At 48.9% G+C, this 11,301-nt stretch overlaps 1 pseudogene across 1 annotated transcript; it reads left to right on the forward strand.

The window, feature by feature from the left end:
• Window positions 1-240: 240 nt before the first annotated feature.
• Window positions 241-1,256, forward strand: LOC307187559 (G-protein coupled receptor 15-like; annotated as a pseudogene). The gene has a single exon. The product of its transcript is annotated as a G-protein coupled receptor 15-like (transcript).
• Window positions 1,257-11,301: the final 10,045 nt, after the last annotated feature.

Genomic DNA, 11,301 nt, shown 5'->3' on the forward strand with positions numbered 1-11,301 from the left:
TCCAAAAGTCACCTCATTAACATAACAAAAGACGGTTGTCACTCTCCTCACTTAGGAAGTTCCAAGAGTTTTAGCTTTGTGCCAGAAATGGAGCAAAGACCATATATATATCTCTTATTATAAATCTTAATATCACAATGTCCCTCCCCTGAAGTGAAGAGAGAACTCCAGATGATTCCTCCAGTTTCCCTGATCCATGTCAACACTCTCTAAAGGTGTCATCGTCTATACCGAAAAACGTGCAATCTGTTCCTTGAGACTGTACACAAGGTCAGAGGGTCAGAAAGCCACACAAGAAGCTTTCACACAGATCCATCCTTTCTCATTCTTTCCTCCTGCAGGATCCAAGTTTCCCCAAAGATCATGAACTTGTCTTCCGAGCACTGCAGCACATCAGATTGGCTGAGGCTGGAAGCAGCAGTGAAGGCTTCTGTGTATGTGGTGGCTTTCTCCTTTGCCACATGTCATCATTATCACAGTCGTGTCACAGAATTCAAAACTGAGGAAAGAGGTCCGATACATCCTCCTTTGCCACCATCTGCTGTGCATGTCATCCTGTGGTCTGGGGGTGGTTTTCCAAGGGATGTGGGCCCTCTTGGCCAACAGCCCCGTGCTGGGTGGTGTTTGGGGCACAGCGAAGTGTTGGAGAAGGGATTCTCTTCGCTCTGGGCTTGATGGCTGTCAACACCTACCTAGCAATTTGCTGGCCTTTGATTTCTCTGTCTTTTGTAGATTCAGTTAAGTATAGGATTCCGGCTGGGACTTGGATAATTATTATAGTGAAGAATGCTTGCTTATTGCTCATAGAGGGCACTAGCTCTACTCAGGGGGCTGTTTTAAAATCTGAACCCCTTTGCCCAGTGGTCTTGAATGGCATTCCTGCCAGAGCCACTGGCATGGTTTTCCTTTTCTTTCTTCTGTCTATCATTCTAAGTTACTTTCTGATATACAAAGAAGGGAAACTGGCTGGCCATTTTAATAGGTCAAATATCAAAGCAAGGAAAACAGTCCTTATTCATTTAGTGCAGTTTGGCTTACATGTGATATCAACCTTGTTATTCGTAGGTTTGGGAAAGATGTGTGGAGTGTTTTTCTTTGCTTTAAATCTGGTGCTTTTTGGAGTCTTTGCATTTGCCCAGTGTTTTAACCCTCTGATCTATGGGCTCTGGAATAGAGAGTTGCAAAGCAGATTATACCATTGGATGTGCTGTCAACTGTGGTGTGGTCACACAGTGACCAGCAGAGGGCCAGTTTAAACAAAAACTCAGCCATTTTGAATCAATAACGCTAGTCCTAATGGACCATCAGCTAGGGATGGGGATTTGCTGTTTACTCAAGCTAATATTGATGCCTTGATTTGATTTTGAAAATAATATGAGTAAATCAAAGTTATCCATCTGGCTTACAAACTTTGCTACTGTGTACACTGAATTCGCCTCAGTGAAATCATTTTACGTCTTTAATTCTAAACCCAGATTAGCGTTTTGGGCAGCATGCCTTACTGTGCTTCAGGAGTTGGGCAGCTTTTGAGAATGCACTTGTTTTTAGAAGCTGAGAAATAGTCCATGGCTGATAGAAAAAGAAGTTTGGCTGTTCCCCTTTATTAATTAGGGGTAGGTTTGTCTAATGTAATAACAACTCAGCAAATAACAGTGGCTTTAAAAAGGTAGAGATTTTTTTTTTCTTATGTAAAAGAAATCTGGAGGTACACAATCCAGGCCTATGTGGCAACTCTGTAGGCCACAGGCTCATTTTCTTCTACTCTGCCATGAGTACTGTACTACCTCATGACCCAAGATGGCTGTTAGTGCTCCTGTCATCACATTCACACTCCAGCCAACAGGAAGAAGAGAAGGGGAAAGAAGCCTCTGCACCATCCTTCTAAAGACACTTTCTAGAAGTTACAAAACACTTTTTCTTATATCTAACTGGCCAAAATTTAGTCGTGTAGCTATGACCTAGCTTTAAGGGAGAGTAGCAGGGTAGCAATGTCTCAGTTAAAAATTGGGGTTCTTAACACTAAGAAAGTAAAGAAGACTGGATATTGGGAGACAGAATTATTTCAGGAACTGATTTCCTCTCAACCAAATAAAATACAAAGAAACGCAATGGATGGGTTATGGTCATCACAAAAATACAGTCTACCTTTTAATTTGATATATAAATACAGAGTTATCTGTTCTGGATCCCAGAGAACTTTAATTGTGTTATGTCAAAGAGAATGGCATCAATAAAGAGATCACTGAACTGCTTTAAACATAGGAACTATGGATTTTAAAAATAATTATTAAATAGCAGCCTGAATGGACTAAGACAACGTGCTTTGCTTTGAATATGAAGACTTTCTACTGATGTTCTCTTTTTATCTCCAAACCTACCACCTCAGATCTCCCAGATAAAGGCAAATAACTACAACACAGGCAGAAATAAGAAAGCATGTGACTGAAAACCCAGTGATATGCCATTTCCATTAATTCCAAGATGCTTATTCTTTTGCGCTTTAATATTTCTGAAATCTGGACGTTTTTCAGCAATGGCATTTAAAAATTTCTAATGTGTTATTGCTGCACATCTATGAACTTGGATATTATTCCTGGTGGTACCTTGGGACGGGAGCAATCCCTTGATTTTTCAGATGACAACTATCTATGAACCATCAAAGGAAGGAGTGTGAGTCCTGGGTTTTGTCTGAAAACTGCTCATTGATAAGTTCTTCTAGTAAGATCAGGATACTTGCCTATAACGAGCTTCTCCCATCTCTAGGCCAGTGGGACCCTTAGATTTCCCCGTCCTCTTGAGATTAGGTGAAGCCACGTGTATTAGAGTTCTAATGCTGCATAACAAACCACCCCCAAAACTTAGAGGCTTAAAACAACAATAATCATTCATCATCTCACAGTTTCTGTGGATCAGGAATTCAGACAGGACATGGGAGTGAGGGAGGATTTAGACAGGACACAGTCCTACGATCGATGTCTGGAGCCTCAGCTGGAAGACTTGCAGGTTTAGGGGCTGGAATCACCTGAAGGCTTGATTGAGGCTGGAGGATCCACTCACATGGCCAGCAAGTTGGTGCTGGTGCATTGGTTCCTGTCCACATGGACTTGGCCACGTGTGGACCTCTCAAAGGGCTGATCGTGTGTCCTCATGACATGGTGGCTGGCCTTCACCAGACTGAGCTATCCAAGAGAGAAAGAGAGAGTGCACCAGGTGAAGATATCCTTTTTATGACCTAGTGCTATGGTCTGAATATTTGCGAGCTCCTACAATTCAAATGTGAAATACTAATGCCTGCTGTGATAGTATTAGTGGGGGGGAGCTTAAGCCATGGAATTAGTGCCTTATAAAAGAGACTCCAGCAAGGTCCCTAGGCCCCTCCTCCATGTGAGGATATAACAAGATATTTCAGAACAAACAGAACCGTGACTTATGTTTCACAACTCTCATAGCTGATTTCATGGACAGTCCTATCATGTTTTTGGCATTTACAAACATTTTTTTTCTCTGGGAATTCTTAGGAGTGGGAGCGTATGAAACCCCATTTCTCTCCTCACCTTCTATACACACTCAGCATTTCCGATGGCTGTGGAATTCGTGGCTCGTGGGCTTGGGTGTCCTTGACAGTTCTGAACTTGAAGGAAGCTGTAAAAAGACCCCCCTGGTTCCTCCTTCTTGCTTCTTTGGGGTGGGGTAGGCATTTCCTTGGGAACATTTAAGAAGAAGGCATATTAAGGAGGGGAAGTAATCCTTGGGCTTATGGGGTAAAGGTCAGAAATTGAAGGCAGGACTGGACATAGCAGGTCAATTCTAGACAGATGCGATGCAGGGGTAGAGGGTGTGGGGTTAGGGCCCAGACAGGACTGGGATCTGACTGGTAAACAGGAAAGGAATAAGCTAAAACCGTGGAACCTCAGACAGCTCACAGCACATGCCACTTAACCTAGGAATCTGCCTACTTGTAGGCCATGCCCCCCATGTGGCTCTCTCAGTGGGGCCGTTATCAGAAGAGACCCATTAAGAACCTGGGACCTAGTGTGAAAATATCCAGCTTGGCTCATAGACCAGCCCCGTCTTTGGAATGAATCAGAGGGCAGAGACAGATCAACAGATGAGATGGAGTCTTGAATTCTTAATCCATTTCTTTCCTAAATAAAAATGAGAGTTGCAGCAGCTAAGCTTACTGAGTTTAAAGCCTCTTTTTATTATTTTACATCTTTATTAGAGTATAATTGCTTTACACTGGTGTGTTAGTTTTTGCTTTATAACAAAGTGAATCAGTTATACATATACATACATCCCCATATCTCTTCCCTCTTGCGTCACCCTCCCTCCCACCCTCCCTATCCCACCCCTCCAGGCGGTCACAAAGCACCGAGCTGATCTCCCTGTGCTATGCGGCTGCTTCCCACTAGCTATCTACCTTACGTTTGGTAGTGTATATATGTCCATGCCTCTCTCTCACTTCTTCCCAGCTTACCCTTCTCCCTCCCCATGTCCTCAAGTCCATTCTCTAGTAGGTCTGTGTCTTTATTCCTGTCTTACCCCTAGGTTCTTCATGACATTTTTTTTTTCTTAGATTCCATATATATGTGTTAGCATACGGTATTTGTCTTTCTCTTTCTGACTTACTTCACTCTGTATGACAGACTCTAGGTCTATCCACCTCATTACAAATAGCTCAATTTCGTTTCTTTTTATGGCTGAGTAATATTCCATTGTATATATGTGCCACATCTTCTTTATCCATTCATCCGATGATGGACACTTAGGTTGTTTCCATCTCCGGGCTAAAAGCCTCTTGTTCCTTCCTCACAATCTGTGGGCAAAACAGCCTGAGGTAATTGTCTCCAAGCCAGGATCAGAACTGAAGGTGGCCACAGGGGCTGGGGACCTGAGGTGGCCCCTGGGATTTCAGCTGGGGCCACGAAGAACTGGCAAGTCTCTCAGTGATTGAGTGTTTCTCGAGGCACCTGGGCTTGCCCTGGGCTGGCATTCTGGCTCCCCAGCAGTCGGGCTCTGCTCTGTCCCACCCCGTCACTCACAGCGTTATGTGGAGGCTGTGGGGAGTGGACAGCTAGGGTTGGGTGGAAGCAAGGTCCTCACGCCTGCAGGCCGTTCTTGCCGTGTCTTGACTGGTCTGGGCTGTTAAAGGCAGGGCAGTAGGCGTGGACCAGGCCCTGCAGCCGGATCACGTAACGTAGGTGCGAGCGGTGCCAGCAGAGGGTTCTGCTCCCCGAAGTGGGGATGAAGCCCCTCCCATTGGCCAAACCACAGTCAGGCTCCTCTAAGCCTTCTTCTCAACTAGGCTTTGACCTTGGACTTCAGTATCCAACCTTGGTGGGCCTGTGTTGCTCAGTTTCAGCGGGAATCCTGCTAAGTCAACTTAGAGAGAACCCCCCCATCATTGGTACCTGACCACCCTTGATATGCGATCACCTCGACAGCTGGCCACATCCTTCATCCCCCATTTTTGGTATCTGATCACCCTGCTTGCCTTCAGCAAGAATCCTGTTCTGCTTAACCAGAGTCCACTCTCCACCCCGTGACCATTGTTGTTTCCTGTTAGTAATTTTCCATCCACGGAACCCCCGACCTGCTCCTCCGCTATAAATCCCCACTTGTTCTTTTTTTTTATTCATTCACTTATTATTTATTTTGGCCACGCTGGGTCTTAGTTGCAGCATGCGGGATCTTTTTTTTTTCCTTCTTGTTTTTTTAGTTGTGGCAATGCAGACTTCTTAGTTGCAGCATGCAGGCTTCTTGGTTGTGGCATGCATGTGGGATCTAGTTCCCCGAGCAGGGATCGAACGTGGGCCCCCTGCACTGGGAGTGCGGAGTCTTACCCTCTGGCCACCAGGGAAAGTTCCCCACCACCCCCGTTCTGCAACTTGTTCTTGTTAGATTCAGACCTGAGCTCCGCTCTATACTGAGGTCTCTTTCCCCCTAATGCAATAATTTCTGAATAAATTCTGTTTTCCCTTCACTAGCCACTGCTAGCCTCTGGTTTGCTCTAATATTGGGAATACCTCTCAGCCGGAGCTCAGGTATCAGGGAGGACAGGGAGAAGTAGCACAGGCTCTCATGGCCGCCCAGAGCCCAGCGGGAACCCACGGCAGGACAGGGGGAGATGAATCCATCGAGTGAAGCAAGGCTCTGGGCGGGGAGGGAACTGGGCCCAGACAAGACGGGTATGGGCAGAAGGGGGTCTAGGGCAGAACCGGTGGAGAAGCCCAGCTTACGACATGAGGGTTTGGCCTGGGTGCTGGGGAGTGAGACCGTCACTAACTAATGGTGGGGAGCACAGGAAGGCAGGATGCTGCTCAGAGAAGCTGTGGACCCCACAGCCCAGCTGGCTCAGACTAACTGGGAGGACAGAGGCATCCATTCAACAAATATTTATGAAACGCCTAAGAGCTCGAGAGGGATATACTGGCAAACAAAATAGACAGAATACTGTCCTCGAGGAACTTACATTATAGTGGCAAGAGGCAGACACTGAACACAATAAACAGACAACATGGAGTGCTGGAACATGATCAGAAGGGGCCCTATGGAAAGCAAGCCACAGGTGAGAGGGCGTGGTAGAGAGATGAGAGGCTTGCAAGGTTGGCCTCCCCAAAAGGTGACATTTGAGCGAAAACCTTAAGGATGGGAGAGTGAACCACGGACAATTCCAGGAGGAGGAACCTTCTAGACACAGGGACGTGCTGGTGCAAAGTCCTTGAGCAGGGGCGGCCTAGTGCTCCAGGCACAGTGAGGGGGCTGGAGGAAGAGTGAGAAGGGGAAAGCCCACCAGGGGTAGAAGACGAGAGGAGGGCCCCCTGTGAGGACCCTGGGGCTTTCACCCTGCGGGCGGAGTAGATAAGAGCAGACTGGCTGCTGCCTGGGAAAAGATTCTGGGATTGGGGTCGGGCAGTGTAGAAGCAGGGAGACAAGGAAGGCTACTTCACACACAGGCGATGGTGGCTTCCAGCGAGGTGGGGACGTGCGGGCCGCTCTCCGTGAGTGTCACTTATAGGCAGAGCCAGCAAATCAGGGGCAGCTCTTTGGGGGCTGTGGCTGTCGGCCGTCTTCCGGCTTCTGGTCTGGAATGTCACCGGGCCTGGACCTCGGGATAGATCAGGAATTTCCACCCCGGAGGGTTGGGGGAGGGATGAGGTCGGAAGCCAGCAGGGATGATGCCTGGCTGTGACTGTCTCTGAGAAAAACTTCCCCTTTCGCCCCTTTAAAAAAAGGTTTAAAGGAACACGAAGAACAAGAGACAGCCAATCTCAGGAATTCCACCCTTGCAGCTTCCCTCAGTCCCTAGTCCCCTGGGCTGGGGTCCCTGTTCTCTTTGGAGGTGCCCCTGCCTGAGCTCAGCGGGGGTTGTGGATTCTGGCCAGCATGACAGAAGCTGGTCACTCGTGCTGTGCCTGGGCCAAAGCGTGCTGGGACCTCAGCTCCATGGGCCACTGATGGGCAGGGCGGTGGGGGAGGCCCTGGGACACACAGGTCAAGGGCAAGGCGCTCTGGCGGATCTCCAGGATGGCAATGACTTGGCTGTAGTGAGCGGCCACTGCGTGCCAGGCACTTGGCGTACAGGGTTGGATTGGATGATGTTTCTCCCCTTCTGAGAAACTGGGATGATTAATTTGGGGCTGGGCAGCCTCCATTATCTGTCAGTGAAGGAAAACTTGACATACTCCAGCGCTGGAGGCAGTGCTGTTCTTAGCAGAATAAAGCCCAAGCCAGGCTTACTAGTTCTCAAGAAATGACTTCCGTAAAGAGAAGAAACTGAAGTAGAAGGACTCTGCCCGTTCGATAGAACTATGAATCTTGCCTGGGGGTCAGGAGTGGGTGTCAGAAGGAAATGAGTTCTTCAGGGTAAGGTGTGCTTTGATTTTAGGACAGAAGCTGAAACCTAGAGTAGCCCCCTCCCATACATCCCCTCCCACTCCCCTCTCACGCTACAGTATTCCTTCTCTCCCATCCCCACTTCACCCCCTGAAAAGCCCAGACAGTGGAGCTTGATCCTCTGAAGCACTGAAGAGGTGGTTATACTAGTGCAACCCCCAGCTCCTGTCTTCCCTCCTCACCTGGTCCCTAGAGGGTGGGTGTCACCAGCGCTTCTGTCAAGACGTCGCTGCTTCAGTGCCTCCTTGGGGCCTCTGGTCCTTGGCTCTCGGCCCCTACTGTCTTTACTTCTTCCTTCCCTGTGCGGTCACTGCAGTAAAACATTTGTACCCTGGGACCTGTCAATATTCTGAATTCCTTGTTTTTCATAACTGCCTGTAGCCCACAGATAACGGGGGTGCCTGGCGGCCACCTCAGGGTGATTTCACATGCAAGTATGATACCAGCCCAACATCCAAAAAAAGCCTCAGAATGAATGTAAACATCTCAAGTCTCTTGAGATTGACCCACAGTGAAACATCGTGAAGATCCGTCTTTCTGAAGTCCTGTTGACAGCTGCTCACGAATGATCTGTTTTTCCTCTCTCGTGTGCTTCTGCCCCTCCCCCCTCCCCCAGTCTGGCCCACTGGGCTGCCTTTTCTTCTAGTTCTCCCTTCCCCCTTACTCTCAGCTGCTTTCTCTTCCTGGCTTAGTTTTTTCTTCTGCAAATGGCTTCATTCTTCTCTTCTTACTAATTCTGAAAACCAATTATACTGAAATACATGCTTAAGTAAACTACAAAACATTAAAGTTAGACAAAATAACCACAAAACCAACCAAACCACAGAGGGCTGAGCCAGCTCTCGCTATGAAGTTGCAGGTTCCACCGCTACTGTGGCACCATGGATACGTGGGTTAGATTTGTTTCTTTGTCAAAAGATAAAGACCAGTCTTATCTTAGGAAAATGGACGCCAAACTCAATTGGGGCAGAAAAGGGTCACTTAGAAAACTTGCTGAAAACACTACTTCCTGGTGCTCAATCATAGACATTCTCCTCCAGGACCAGGGACCTCAGAATCTGCATCCTCAGGAGCTCCTTGGTGATTCTGAAGCGGTGGTCCATGGACCCTTTCAACGGGAAACAGATGGGCAGCCGTCTCAGGGGACCCCTCTTCAAACACCATCTGGTCAAATTCACTTTATTGGGACCAAAGACCGCTTTATCGGTGCAGGTTCCTCATCAGATCCCCACCTTTCAGCCTCCTGGAGAGCAGGTCTCATGGGACATTCTTAAAAACGAGAGCTTCTAGAATCCACGTCTGAGGATGCCACTGGCCGTCTTCAGGGTGGGCCTACCACCAGACCCCAACCCGTTTAAATGAAAAAGTAGACTGCACGGCCGTCTCTCCAGCCACGTTGCTTATCACACCTCCGTTGTTACATTTTGCTAGCTGTGAGGTTGGAAGCTTGTGATAAAGGACAGAAGGGCCCTCCTGTCAGGAAACCTCCACTGAAATGTCAGAGGCCCAAGCGTGTGCCTAACCGTGACAGTCCAGCTGGCGTTCTTAGCTCACCTAATCTGAGGATGACCCGGCACACGTCCTTGGTTGGCTTTCCTGCTACTAGATGCTCAATGACAGAGCCTCTCAGAGCACCTCTGCCCCCTTAAAAGCCCTCACCACTTCTTCTAGTTCCTAGTTCCTGCGGGAGCTTTACTACCTAGTGCCTCTGGAGAGGGTTCAGACTGCCCTCTGGTGGTCGGGCAGCCTCGTACCATCGCCTGCAGAAGTCCAGAGAGCCTGCTGGGTTCTGAGAGGGAGTAGGAAAACCTCTCTGCGTTCTGCTCTGTCCGAGTTCTCCAAAGAGCTCAGAACCAGGGCTAGAGGGTCCAGGGAAAACTGCTCTGAGCAACTGGAAACTGACATGGCGTTGATATCAGGCACTGGCTACGCAAAAAATAAACAGGGTCACGGTGCAGGTACAGAAATAGCCAGATCTGCCCTTTGGCTGCGTCCGGGAAAATTGAGGTTGCATTGGCACCTGTAGGTGCCGAGGGGGGGCCCGCCTGCTTCATGTGAGGACCAATCCTCTACCTTACTTTTTAAGAGGATGTGCTTCTCACACTGGAATACTCCTACCTTCAGGATGCGCCGGAGCATCTCTGGCATCTCTTACTTCCGGTAAGTACTAACATGTGCCCATGAACCTGAAGGCCCTTTCACTGGCCGCCAGAGCCCAACTGCTTGAGGGCAGAGAGACTGGGCTCCCCTGCCCCCCAGGGCACTTTCATGGGCCCATGAATCAGTCCAGAACCTATTCATAGGGCCAGCTGAGGCAGCCCCTCCATCCGCACCTCGACAGCTGGGCACAGTTGCAGCCCTGGATCTGAACAATGCAACCGCAGTGCCTGGCTGCTCTGCCTCTGCCCCAGGGCTGTGGAGCCCGGAGAAGCTCACTGTTGCCCTTGTGAAATAAGGATGTTTCTGCCTCATCCCACCCCCTAGATGCTACAGCATTTGGCGTGTCAAACAGTCACTCCGCATTAAACGGACACTGTCCCAGGGCGGCGGGACAGATGAGTTCTGGTATCAGCTGACATTCTGGACGTGCAGCCACTCCTTCCTGCTGATCCTCAAGCCCTGTGTCCAGGTCTGGGTCACTGTCCTCGCCACTGAGTTCTTGCTTGAGGCCCCGTGCTGTCTTCTGGAAAATTGGCCTCCGTGTGACATCCGGGTGATGGAGGACAGAGTTCCTGTGGCGTCTCTGCTCAACCTCTCTGTACATAATCAGATGCCAGTGGCTGCTCGTGGGGCGAGGTGTCTCCAGTGCCAATGTGTCCTAGCTCTAGTTTTATCTAGCTAGGATGGCCGTTGGCACGTGGCCCGAGGAGTCCAGTCTGGGAGGGCCTCACTGAGTGGTACTCCCTTTTCTAGATGGCTCCTGAGATGCAACAGACCACTGAACCAGGGAAAAGTGTGTAAGACAATGGCTTCCTTGGATTTCATTATCTCAACTGTCACTCCACAGTGGCAAAGTGAATAGTGTTTGTGCTTTTCTTTTTTTCTTTTTTTTAGAACAAGAGCAAGGGAGTTCGATTTTTATTTAATTAATTAATTTATTTATTATTAAAATTTTTGGCTGCGTTGGGTCTTCATTGCTGTGCCCGGGCTTTCTCTATTTGTGGAGAGCAGGGGCTACTCTTTATTGCAGTGTGTGGGCTACCCTTCATTGTGGTGTGCGGGCTTCTCACAGTGGTGGCTTCTTTTCTTGCAGACCACAGGCTCTAGGCTCTCAGGCTTCAGTAGTTGCAGCACGCGGGCGCAGTCGTTGAAGTACGCAGGCCCTAGAGCACACGGGCTTAAGTAGTTGTGGTGCACGGGCTGAGTTGCTCCACGGCATGTGGGATTTTCCTGGACCCGGGCTCG

Source organism: Stenella coeruleoalba, assembly GCF_951394435.1.
Source record: "Stenella coeruleoalba genome assembly, chromosome: 6".
Lineage (NCBI taxonomy): Eukaryota > Metazoa > Chordata > Mammalia > Artiodactyla > Delphinidae > Stenella > Stenella coeruleoalba.